The 12,247-nt window shown below is 46.2% G+C and overlaps 1 protein-coding gene across 1 annotated transcript in view; it reads right to left on the reverse strand.

Moving 5' to 3' along the window:
* Positions 1–12,247, reverse strand: part of TNFRSF1B (TNF receptor superfamily member 1B) — a 34,143-nt gene that overhangs the window by 20,942 nt on the left and 954 nt on the right. The gene's annotated exons all lie outside the window — the stretch shown is intronic.

Raw genomic sequence — 12,247 nt, forward strand, 5'->3', positions numbered from 1 at the left:
ATTGTGATGGAATGGTTTGGTGAAGGCCGCGCTTGGGGAGATAAGCATTTCCTTGGCCCCCAGCAGGAGCGTGGGAAGGTTAAGAAGATGAGACTGGCACCAGCCTAAGGAATTTGCGGTGTTTGCTTGCTGGCTTGGAGAGTTTAGATTCAGTCTGGCAAGATTTCTGTCTTGTAGGTGAAAGCTAATAAATGCTATAGAACTGTATCTGTACTGTCTTGTGGAGTTCTTTGGGCTGAACCTGACATCAATCTCTTCAGACTGCAATGATTGATGTCAGGTTCAGCCCAAAGAACTCCACGAGACAGTGCAAATATAGTTCTGTTGCATTTATTAGCTTCCACCTCAAGACAGAAATCTCTCCAGACTGAATCTAAACTTCCCAAGCCAGCAAACGAAAACACCGCAAATTCCTTAGGGTGGTGCCAGTCTCATCCTCTTAACCTTCCCACGCTCCTGTTGGGGGCCAAGGAAATGCTTATCTCCCCGAGCGCGGCCTTCATCAAACCATTCCATCACAGTTATAGGCAGGGGAGAGTGGAGGTGATCCTATCCAAGCCATCTTGAAGCCCCGTCTTGCTCCCAACCACCTGCAGGACCACCATATCTGTGCTGCAATGTGTCCCAATGGCCACTAGGTGGTAGCCAAGAGAAGCAAACACCTCCAACTCTTTTCTGGGGTCTGCTAAGTCACCCACCAGTTCACCCTCCAGACTTTCCCAAAGAAGACTGGACAAGATCTGGAGGGATGTAGGGTCAGAAAAATAGAGCGAGGGCTGCATTTTTAAAATCACTTTTCTCTGTTCTCTACCCAAAACCCCACCATGACCTTGCCGAGTTGGATAGATAAGTGTCTTTTCCTTATCTTCCTGGAAAAGGAAACTGAGTTGATTGTAAATGTACAAGGGAAATGCCTTAATTAGCTTTTGATCGTCGTTGAGGAACGGGATTTAAAAGGAGGAAAAGCCACGCCAGGCCTTCTTTCCCCAGGAGAGGAAAGAGGAGAGAAGGAAGCATTCGTTTGACTTCATCTTAAGTGAAATTTAAATTTTAAATTAAGGGGTCTGGCCCTCGCAGGAGAAGGAGGAAACTGTGAACAAGCAGAGGAAAAGCGAACCAAAGAAAAACCATTCCAGGTCTCGTTTTGGCTGGACAGCTGTGGAAAACGGCCAGCCGGTTACGTTTGACTTTGGAGGCTTAAAAGAGGCGAGGTTGCATGGAAAAGCTGAAGACCTTCCATGCATTTGGGGCACATTTCGATCCTTTAGCTCTGCCATGGAAGCGGAGGGGCTGCTGAGCGTCCTTTCCTGCCACTGAAGGACGCTCTCAAGCGTTTATGTTTTCAGCAGCTTTCGGCAATGGAATCATATATTAGCCTCCCGAGAAGCCACAAGAACAGGATCTCTATTTTTGGTTATTTTCTTGCAGGAGGTTGGGTGACAGTGGGAGGCATGATTAATTTCCTTGACGTGTATTAAACCAATCTGATTACCCTCCATGTCTCTGCATGTGCTGTTTCTCCTAATCGGGGATACGTTGATTATTAAAAAGGAGGCCTTTTTCTTCTTGTTGCTCTCTTTTCTTTGCTTTGGGGGGAGCAGTTCATTTTTAAGCCTTTTTGTGAGTTAGCACTCAGCTAAGTCACAAAAGCATTGTTTCCCCACCCAAAAGCATTCTCGTTCATGCTCCAATTCTTTTTTAATGGCTTTTTTTTTTTTTTACCTTGCTAAAAAGCTTCTTGGGGATAGAATCACTGAAGAAAGACCATTTTTGCCTGCCTAAATGCCCAGCACATAAGAAAAAGGGTCAGGGAGGGAAGAGGAAAAAAGCAGGCTGAGGTACAAACCTTAAAATTAAACCTGAGTTTTAATTAACGACAGAACTGATAAAGTTTACACGGAAGATGGATGATGCTTGTCTATTAGAAGAGTATTTCCCTTCCCATCTGCCTCAGACCGTATCCGTCAACTATCTAGTTGTTTGATAGTAGAACAAACTGCCTTGCTCCTTCCTGTCAGCCCTTTGAGGTAGGCTAGGTCAGGAAACAGACACCCCAAGAAATGCTAGAGCTCTACTGATATAGGTTATAACAACAGAATTCGGAGTCCTGAAATCTTGACAGTGTTTTCCCCTTCCCTCCCTCTTATACCTAAGAAAATCAAAGCAGGGCAATCTTGAGTTTCTTCCTCACCCTTCCCTGTTTTCCAGGGCTAAGCGCATGTTATTATCAGTCACCGCAAGGGCTAAATTATCAAAGATCTCTTCCACTCCTATCATAGGGAGCTAGAAACCTTTCTCTGCCTGAGCCCCTGGCAAAGGGCCCCCAAGATAAGCTGCCGTGTCCTGCAAGAATTCTGCAGCTCCAGAACCGCAGCAGCAATCGTGCCAGCATCCACTTTTGCACTGCTCGCGAGTCTGCTGTGGACTGGCACAAATGCCGCCCCCAAATCTGGGTTTTATTATGCATTTATTTATTATTTATTCAGCTTATTTGTATGCTGCTGCACACAGGAAAAAAAAGGTAGAAGTAAAGAGTCTGCGTTTTAATTTCATGGAAAATTCAATTTTTTTAGCATTGATTTATTGTAGGAGTGTTAGTGATTTATATTGTGATCACCAGGTATTTTTAAAAAGCTTAATAAGGCCTTACCTGAAGCCAAAAGGCCTTTATAAGGCTTGCTCTTTCTTTCTTTCTTTCTTTCTTTCTTTCTTTCTTTCTTTCTTTCTTTCTTTCTTTCTTTCTTTCTTATTTATTTATTAAATTTATATGCTGCCCATCTCCCCCAGAGGGTGACTTATATCTTCTGTATAACATCTCTATTCAAATGTTATACATTTCACAGCATCCTAAGTGATTAGTAACTTTCCCTAATGATATTGGAGACCTTTTGTTCAACTACCTGCATCCCCTTCTTTCTCCTTTGCTCTTTTACCTTTCTTACAGGTTTGCCTCCCCTTGCACTTATATCTTTCTCTAAATGGGCTGAAGAAGAAAAAAAAGACACAAAGCTCTTAAAAAACCTGAAAACTCGGTTCACTGAGCGTCACTCTGCTGGAAAAACAGCAGGCAATAGAAAAACCACAAAACTTCCGACCTGTGCAGATATTGCTTGCAGATGTGTGTGGGGGGGGGGATATTATCAAAGCGGCGTTTGCAACAGAAAGAAATGACTTCTGCAGCCGATTTGGTTTAGATCCTGTCTCTGGGCTTTGTACTGTACTCATTCAGCTTCAGCACCACCCCAGTCGGGAGAGATCTTCAAATCAAAGTCAATTTGAATGATAAAGAAGCCACATTAAAAAACATCGCCGGGAGCGAGGTTATCCGACAAGCCTTCCTCAAATTGGCTTGAAGCGAAATATTGGTGGAGGCAGAGGGTGGATTGAAATGGGATTTTCTCAAGAACAAGTCTATTCTTTTGAGAAAGATAAAAGCCTGCAGGAGAGAGAGAAGGGATTTAAAGCCGAAAAAAAATCCCATCGGCTGATGAAAACCCCACATTCCAAACAGTGCTTTTTTAAAAATTAGAATATTAAAACTGGGATAGCAAGGAGAGAGACACAGAAGCACGGACCCAGTAGCCCTGGGCAGATTTTCAGCTTCTGCCAAGGGGAACAGCTACAATTCCTCGTATTCCAAGCGCCATCCCATTTACTTCCACCAGATATCTACTCCTCAATGTCTAGAAGTTCCTCAGATCCTTAACCCAAGCCCTCTTGCTTTCCTGGACCAGGTTATAAGGAAACAACTGACTATGGTTTGCTGTAATCTAGGCAGAGGGAGAGAGAATCACTTTCAGGAGATTCTGGAATCATGCTTCTTCCTCATCTGGAAGGCCTTGAACCAGATAGGATTTCCACACCCGTTCAAATTCAGTATTGGTTGCTTAACTCTTTTGTTTCACTCTGCTCTGCTTTCCCCCATTTGCAGAATGTTGTTTCGGTTCATCCTAAATTGCCCTGTTTTCAGTTTCTAGGTAGGGGAAACCATGATCTGGCAAGACATTCAGAACTAGTGGAGCATCTGAGGTCAAACGTTGTCATTCCTCCCTCACTCCAGCAAACAAGTCAACTTCATTTATCTGCACTACAGAATTAAACTGCATTCCCATTACTTCAATTCCCTAAAGTGTTTTTTGCTTTGTGTGGACTTCAGCTCCCAGAATTCCCTGGCCAGCATGTTTTTAATTCTAACATAATGCCAGTTTTTAACTTTGGGGAAACCCACATCTACTGAAGCCCTGCAAAATTGCCATTCCTAAAATCAGGGGCAGATCAATTTTTTTTGACCGGCGGACTCAAATGGGACACAAAAAAACTTAGATCGGCTTTCAAGGTTTTGTTATTCTACCTTACTACGATAAAGGGCACTACTACCCATTTCTTGAACTGGCCTACCGTGAAGGGCTGGCAGCCAGTCACAAAATACCTTAGATGTTCCTTTCTATAGCTTTCCAAGAGGCGCTCTGCCCCCCCCCCCCAATTTTTATGTTTTTTCTCTAGACAGACAGGCCCACTCCCATTACTTGCAGACCTCCTTTTCTATTACTACCATTATGTCATCACATTGGCCTTGGAAAAGATATGCCATGACGCCTCTATACCTACAAAGATCGGAATCATGCAAGCCATGTTCTTCCCGTGACCCCTATGGAAGCAAAAGTTGGACTTTGAAGGAGCAGGAAATGTACTGACATCTTTGAATTTTGGTGTTGGAGAAGACTCCTGAGAATACCATGGATGGCCAAGAAACAAACCGATGGATCATCGAACAAACTAACCCAGAGGCACTTGAGGCACAAATGACCAGGCTCAAATTATCCAACTTAAGACACCTTATGCAAAGACCCAGCTCTCTGGAGAAGGCTCTGATGCTGGAGAAGGTGGAAAGAAAGAGAAAAAGAGGACCACCAGCAGCGAGATGGAGGGGCTCAGTTACAGAGGCGACGGGGGCACCATTAGAAGACCTGAAGGACCAGGCTGGGGACAGATCCTCCTGGAGAAAATATACCTATGTGGCTGCTAAGAGTTGACACCAATTTGATGGCAGGTAATCAGTCAATCAGTGCAAAGACTTCTTCTCTCTGGAGAAGGCTCTGATGCTGGAAAAGGTGAAAGAGAAGAAGATGACCAGCGCCAGGTGGAAGGACTCAGTTACAATGGCGATGGGGGCACCACTAGAAGACCTGAAGGACCAGGTTGGGTACAGATCCTCCTGGAGAAAATGTGCCTGTGTGGTCATTAAGAGTCAACACTGGCTTGATGGCACGTAATCAATTAAATTATTACTATTATGGTTGGGTGCACAGTCAGCCAGATGTTTTGATTGGATTTGGCATTTTTGCCCACCTATCAAGTCCTTCCCAAGGACCTGAGATGGGCAGATGTTGTTTGATGGTGTTCAAGGTACTGTGGCAGGATAACAGCTGTTCCAGGTAAAGCGGCCTTTTGCAATGGACTGATGGTCATTTTGTCATTGTCATTTGTTGTTGTTCTTGTTGTTATTACCATCATCCAAAAAGAAATCAAGTCAGGTAGGGCAGAGAAACTAGTGGTTCTCCCTACGGGCATCAGATTGCTGACTCCTTCCCTAAATTCACTAAGAAGTTAATCCTACAGTTACTGCTGTTGCCTGAAGGGATACCCGAAGCTGACTCTCTCCGCTTCCTGGACAGCCCAACACGCTGGCAGCCTGGGCTTCCTGCGACGGACCGGCCTCATTGCAAAATCAGTGGAAGAAGCTGACGTTGCACACGTCGGTCACGCTTTGCTGAGAAAAACCAGCTTCCTCAAATTCAGGTTGCCCCACTGAGGTTGCTCCATTTGACCCTCCAGACTCTGAAACCTAACTGGAGTTTTCTCTCCGTTGATACTCTCCTGGGTTGGTGCCAGACCACAACTCCCATCATCTCTGCCCATATGGCCAGTGGGGATGACGGAGGGGATTCTTGGTCCAACCCACTTAGAGACCATGGAGGGGAAGAGGGGAACCGGCCAGCTTTGCAAAGATGTAATTGCAATGTGGGGGGGGGGGGGGGTTGGCAGAAGGGAACCCAGATTTCCCATTCAGAAAATCCACCCCACAAGATGGGAAAGGCATGTCTCAATTTGCAAAGCAGCTGTCCTCAGCAGGGACATTTAAGTGGACCATATTTAAGGAAAGGGAGAGATTTCTAGAGTCCCGTCCCAAATGCTGAGAGGCAATAAAATCATTGTCAGCGGAGGAGGATATTCTAATTCCATCTGGGTTTTATGAATGACAGCCCTCCTGATCAGAATCAGAAGCCCCTTTCCACAGCCCAGCCTGGGGCCTAGAAATTAATCTCTCCCACCCACCCCAGCCTCCAGGATGGGCAGGAGGACCAGAACTCCCTCTAAGAGAGCAACCCAAGGATGATGTGTGACTGAGCTGCCTGAAAAGCTCGACTGGAAGCCCATGGAAATACCCGCTAAAAAGGAGGGGATGGACTTTCTCTGGGGGGAGACCAAGCCCTTCTCTCCCTTGCCTTTCCCAAGATGAACCCCTATAGAAAGGGGAAGGAGCTCCAGCAAGGAGAAACAGGAGCAGGAAGACTGGGGGGGCTGCGGTTTAGCAGCACCTTCTGCCCCAAAGAGTTCTTGCTGAGGGCTGGAGTTATGGGGGCAGAGAGATACCATCAGGGTATGAATTTGGGGAAGGTGTCTGGGTTCTGGGCCTTCAAACCTCAGCCTGGCAGGAGAATGAACTCAGCAAGATTTTAGAACAAGCCAAGACAGCAATTTGAAGAAGTTGGGGAGACCTTGGGACGTGAAGATTGGCACCCTACAGGAAAAGAAATCCTCTTTTTTTTTCTTAATGGTTCTCATCGTTCCAGCTCTAATAAGTCTCATTCTATCTTTCTTTCCAAGGAAGATTGGACTTCGGGGCACTTCTCTTGAGCAGAGGGTGGCCTTCTTGCAAAGGGTTATGGAGAAGGTGGCCGAGGGATGCGTGACGATGCCTGTCTTTCTTCAGAGCCTCTTCTTCCCATTGAGCATCCCTGGCTTCTTAAGGTTCCCAAGAGGTCATTCCTCTCCGGGGGTTTTTCCAGACTGGGAAGTAGGAGCTGCAAGGGAGGCCACAGGATGATGGAAAGCCATTGACCAGAAACCAACCATACCACTAAGAGTACACCCAACTCCATCACTACCAGTAGTGACGCCAGCTCAAAATTGGAAAGAAATCCTGAACTTAGAGAAAAAGGAGAAGAAAACTACCAAAAACAAAATCCAAGGTAGACACTAATAAGTCTAAAACAGTGTTTCTCAACCTTGCTGGCTAGGGAATTCTGGGAGTTGAAGTCCACACATGTTAGAGTTCCTAAGGTTGAGAAACACTGGTCTAAAATAACAACAACAACTAGGAGCAGCTGACATCCTGCAACAATCTTTAGCACCATCAAACAACATCTGCCCATCCCAGGTCCTTGGGAAGGACTTGATAGGTAGATAACAATGCCAAATCCCATCTAAACATCTGGCTGGCTGTGCGACCAACCATAATAATAATAATTCAAACAACACCTGCCTATGTCAGGTCTTGATAGGTGGATAAAAAGGCCAAATCCAGTTGAAACATCTGGCTGACCAACTATAATAAGTCTAATAAGGCTGAAGTCCATCAAGATTCATAATTACTTGATGCTGTCGTGATCAGAGGCAGGAGCAGAGGTCTCTGCAGGGTTGGGTCAAAAAAGTCAAGACAGGGCCACAATGGTGCGGTTGAAGCGCCATGTGTTTTTTTACATGCATCACACATTAGGCTGACGGTTGTGGTAGCTCTGTTGACCCCAGAACACCAACTTGTTAGGTGTGGAGGAGAGGGGAGAATGGCCCCAAAATATCCCACAGGCTACACGAGGAAGCCAGAGTGATGAAGCCGCCCACCTTTCTGACGTCAGAACTGATGGCGGTGGGGGAAAAAAGAGTTTCCGAGACCGCTTTGCTCAGCGGCAGAAATTGTCAAAAGGGGAAGAAAGCTGCACTTTTCTTTTTCACGGGTTTTTTCCCTCTTGAAAAAAAAAACGAGAGAGAGAGACAGAGAAAGAAACAAGAAACGTTTGACCAGTGCTCTGAAGAGCAAGTCACCCGGTGGGTCAAATCCAACTCACACGGGGTGCCAAAACCACTCCAGGCAAATGTCACCCACCTCCTCTTAGCAGCCTGAGTTTGCAGCTCAGTGGGAAACCCCACTCTTATGCAAGAGGGCGCTCACCTTTAGCGACCTTCCTACAGGCCCCAAAAGTTGCCTTGGATTGCAAAGGTTGCGCAGGGGTCCTCTGCACTCCTCCCAACCTTTTAAAAAAGCTGATCTATCTATAATGCCAAATGCACCATCCAAAATCCCACCCCTTGAAAGCTTTCTATAGCAAGAAGTAAAGACATTTCCCTCTTTCCAGCCGGGCTGGCTTGTAGAGATCTTTTGGGTCCCTGCAATCTGTGACAGTCACTGTGTAGTCTTTCCTAAGCTGAATCCCTGTTGAAAGGGGTCTTCCACAACGCGCAAGACAGAAACCAGGTATTGCAAGAGAGTGCCCAAATCATCTTGCCTCGACAGGAAGAGAGTGAGCGGCTGAGCTGAAACAGGAGGGGAACACCCCTCAATGCTGCAGTTTTGTGGACAGCTCTCTCACGCATAGAAACACACACACACACAACTTCTATCACTTCAGAGGAGAAGCTGCTTTTGTACCCATCTCTGTGTTTCAAATGGGCTGCGAGAATCACCTTGAGGAACAGGAGGAAGAGCCGCAGCCAAGGCGACAGTCAGATAAGAGAAATCTGAGTCCGAGGCAGAAATGCAGTTTGAGGAAGCGTCTCAGACATGACCCTCCCTAGGTCTCTTTAGGATCATGGCAAGGAGGGGAGAGGCACATTCAGACTTGCAAGATTCGGTTACTGTAACCCTACAATAAAAGTTCTTTTGGTATTCATGACTTTGGTGTTCTAGTCTGGTCTACCTCGAAGGGCTGACAGTGTTTCTGCAAAGGAGGAGGAAACAGCAGCCTGCTCCAAGGAAAGAAAATTAGAAATGTGCCACTTGAGGAAAGGGAGGGAAGCGGAGGCTAAACGCTATCTTTCAGCCTAGCCCACCTCACAAGGTTATTGAGAGTACAGTGAGGGGAATATAGTTCCTGGTCCCCACAGAGTAAAATGTAACAGGAAATAAATGAATATGACAATAGAGAAAGCATCATGCCTAAACCATGTTCAACCATCATTTCCCAAACCAAACGTAGTTGGCTTGTGAGAGCCAACACAATGTAGTGGCCAAGACACTGGGTTGGGACTAGAGAGATCCAGATTCAAGTCTAACTTCAGCCATGAAAGTTCGCTCATTCATCCATCCATCCATCCATCCATCCATCCATCTCTCCCTCCCTCCCTCCCTCCCTCCCCACATTGTTGTGGGGAGGGAAAATGGAGGAAGACCCCTATTTGTGCTGCCTTACAATCCTTGGAGGATCAGGATATCAGTGTAATGTAGCCACGACAACCAACCAGTTGGGTTTCTACAACTTACAAAGTCCCATTTATCACTGATTAATGATTTATTGCTCCCTTTCCAAAGAAATGCGTGTCCATGTTTAACCAAGGGTGAGGCTCTCTGAAGGATTTCAGAGCAGAGTCCTCGCAGTCCTTGGGGGAAGCCATGATAGTTAAATCGTAACAAAACCATGGTCTCTTGAGGCAGGAGTATGCGATTACTTTACTTTAAAAACAATGAATTCTGTTCCTTCGCTCTGTAGAACGGATGAAGCTCGTGTTTTTGAAAAGGTGGCTATGCAGCTACAGCTGTCTGTGGCTTTCTAGTTTCCAGCGGATCCACGGGTGCCATAAAATGAACATTGTTTTGTTGGCTTTTTCCAAAATACAGCCCAACAGTAAACGTGAGAGTCACACTTCACAACAGCTCTGAGTCATGCTTCCTGTAATCCACCCACTTGCCCGTCCTCTACCCCCATGTAAATCACGTAGGGTGCACCTGTGTGTGTGCACGCAGGTCATGCAACACATTTTTCTACCCAAAGATTATTCTGAATGAAAAGAATCTGAATTATTCTACCATTATTTTTATTTACATCAGGAATGGGGAAATTCAGAGCTGGCCATGCTGGCTACCCTTCACTCCTGACTCACATTCTTAACACATCTTTCGCACAAAGGGCTCAGAATAACACTCATCGCCCCATTTTTCCACTTTCAACCTCAAAATAAGAGATCAAGGTTAGCTGGGCTTAGAGGTCGGAACTGGCTCCAGTGTTTTATGGTTGAAGGGATCTTTTGGCACCAAAACTCCACTTTTACTGAAAAGTGACATGCCGAAGTGTCACATCCTCTAAAAGCTGGGGCAGGGGGAGCATTTTCCAACAGTTCCAAGTTTAACAAAAGATCTTCCAGCCACCTAAATTGGAGAGTTAAAACCTGAGGAGAAAGTTAGTCAGTTGACTAGTTTCCGTGTTGGATTCTGAATCCATCAACCCAAAAGGCTGTCGTCCCTCGATCTAAGGGGAACAACTTATCTAATAAAAAAGGAACCATTCAAGTAGTGGCAGACTTTGATTATGGGAACTTGTGGACTTCCTATTATTTCTTGCTCTGTTAGCAACAGCATCTGCTAAGAAAACCAAGGGCCTGAGTTCAACATTTGCACATGGTGCTCACGCAAATGTTAGATGCAGACTCGCAATTTCCAAGCCACACTTGATCTGCCACACACCCCTGTCTGAGAAGAGGTGGCTCCAAGCATGGGGGCAGCCCACCCACTCCCTCCCCTCTTTTTTTGCTGCCTTCCAGTCAGCATGGACTCCTGGCACCTGCCTGGACAGATTCCTGCAATTTTCTTGGCAAAATTTTGGAAGTGGTTTGCCCTGGACTCCTTCCTCCCTGGGCTGAGAGAGAGGGACTGGCCCAAGGTCACCCAGATGGCTTTGTGCCTCAGCCCGGACTAGAACTCACAGTCTCCCAGTTTCTAGCCTGATGCCTTAACCACTACAGTACCCCAAACTGTCTCTCTCTACCCAAATTACACCTGATTATACGTTTATTGGACAAAAATAGACTCACGGAATACTCTGCATATGATCCTCCCCCTCTACTTAACATTAACTGAAATTAAAAACATTGCTGTATTAATGTCCTTCTTTTGCCACATTAAAAAGGGCAACGTGACAGCAACTTTTGCTTTGAGGGGACCACAGCCTAAGCTTGGGGAGGGGGTTGCAGGTTCCCCCCTCCTGCTTTAGCCGCAGGAACCCAGCAGAAGCAACTGGGCCAGGAAGTTAACATGCTCAGCAATCATCATGTCTGTCTCCAGCGGGCATCTGCCCCCACAGACTAACCCCGCGTTCTTGCTGCAATTTCTCTGCCTCCTGTCCTTAAAGCAGCTGTAGGTGGGCCGAGAAACCCCTGTGCCTGGGTGGGGGTGTCTGCATTAGCTCTGCTTTTGTAAGAAAATGTTGCTGGGGGTTGGGACAAGGTACAAATGTCAGTGCCACACAGCTGTATTGAACGCCTCAGCCCCAAACCCACCCACTTCCAGGGGGTGACCCACACACTCTTAGCATCCACATGGGCAAAAAGCTGTCACCCACCTAACTGGCCCCTGGCAACCATTAGGAAATACTTTGTTTTAAATATTTTTAAACTTTACCATCAGCCAGCCCCTCCAGTCAGCTCAACACCAGAATTCTAACAGCGGGCAAACGGAATTGCCCCTAAGACCAGTCAAGGGCTCTTTCTCCCCCAAATGCAGATTAGGAAAGTGCCCCTTTTTGCAAACCAGTGTGCCCTTCTGGAGCTGTGCCATGAGATGCAAATGGGATTGGAGGAAGGATATGTTTTCATTTTTTGCACCTTGCTCAAGAGCAGCCTGCAAACCCTTGCTGGCAACCGATTCAGGCCAGACTAAAAAATGCTCTTTTGCACAAAACTTGTGGAATTCCAACAGATGGGGCCAAAAGTTTATCAAGTCCCAGGGAGAGCAACCAGCTGCCCCAACGGGAAGTTCTCATTCATGCCAAGTACCATAATAGCTTTGCCACTCATACTTCTCAGGAATATTCCCTGATGCAAAAAGAATGTTACTAATTGCATCCATTCTCTTTTTAATGCACTGGAGTTGCTGACTATTGCAGTATCCTGGGGCAAAGAGTTCCACCAGTTTACCCAGTATAAAGAACAGCGCTTTATCACCTTAGAGCATTGACTCACAGGGGGAGGAATGGTT

The sequence above is a fragment of the Python bivittatus genome, unplaced genomic scaffold (genome assembly GCF_059951505.1).
Source record: "Python bivittatus isolate LINGU-HERP-01145 unplaced genomic scaffold, Pbiv_v1 ctg000090_np1212, whole genome shotgun sequence".
Taxonomy (NCBI): domain Eukaryota; kingdom Metazoa; phylum Chordata; class Lepidosauria; order Squamata; family Pythonidae; genus Python; species Python bivittatus.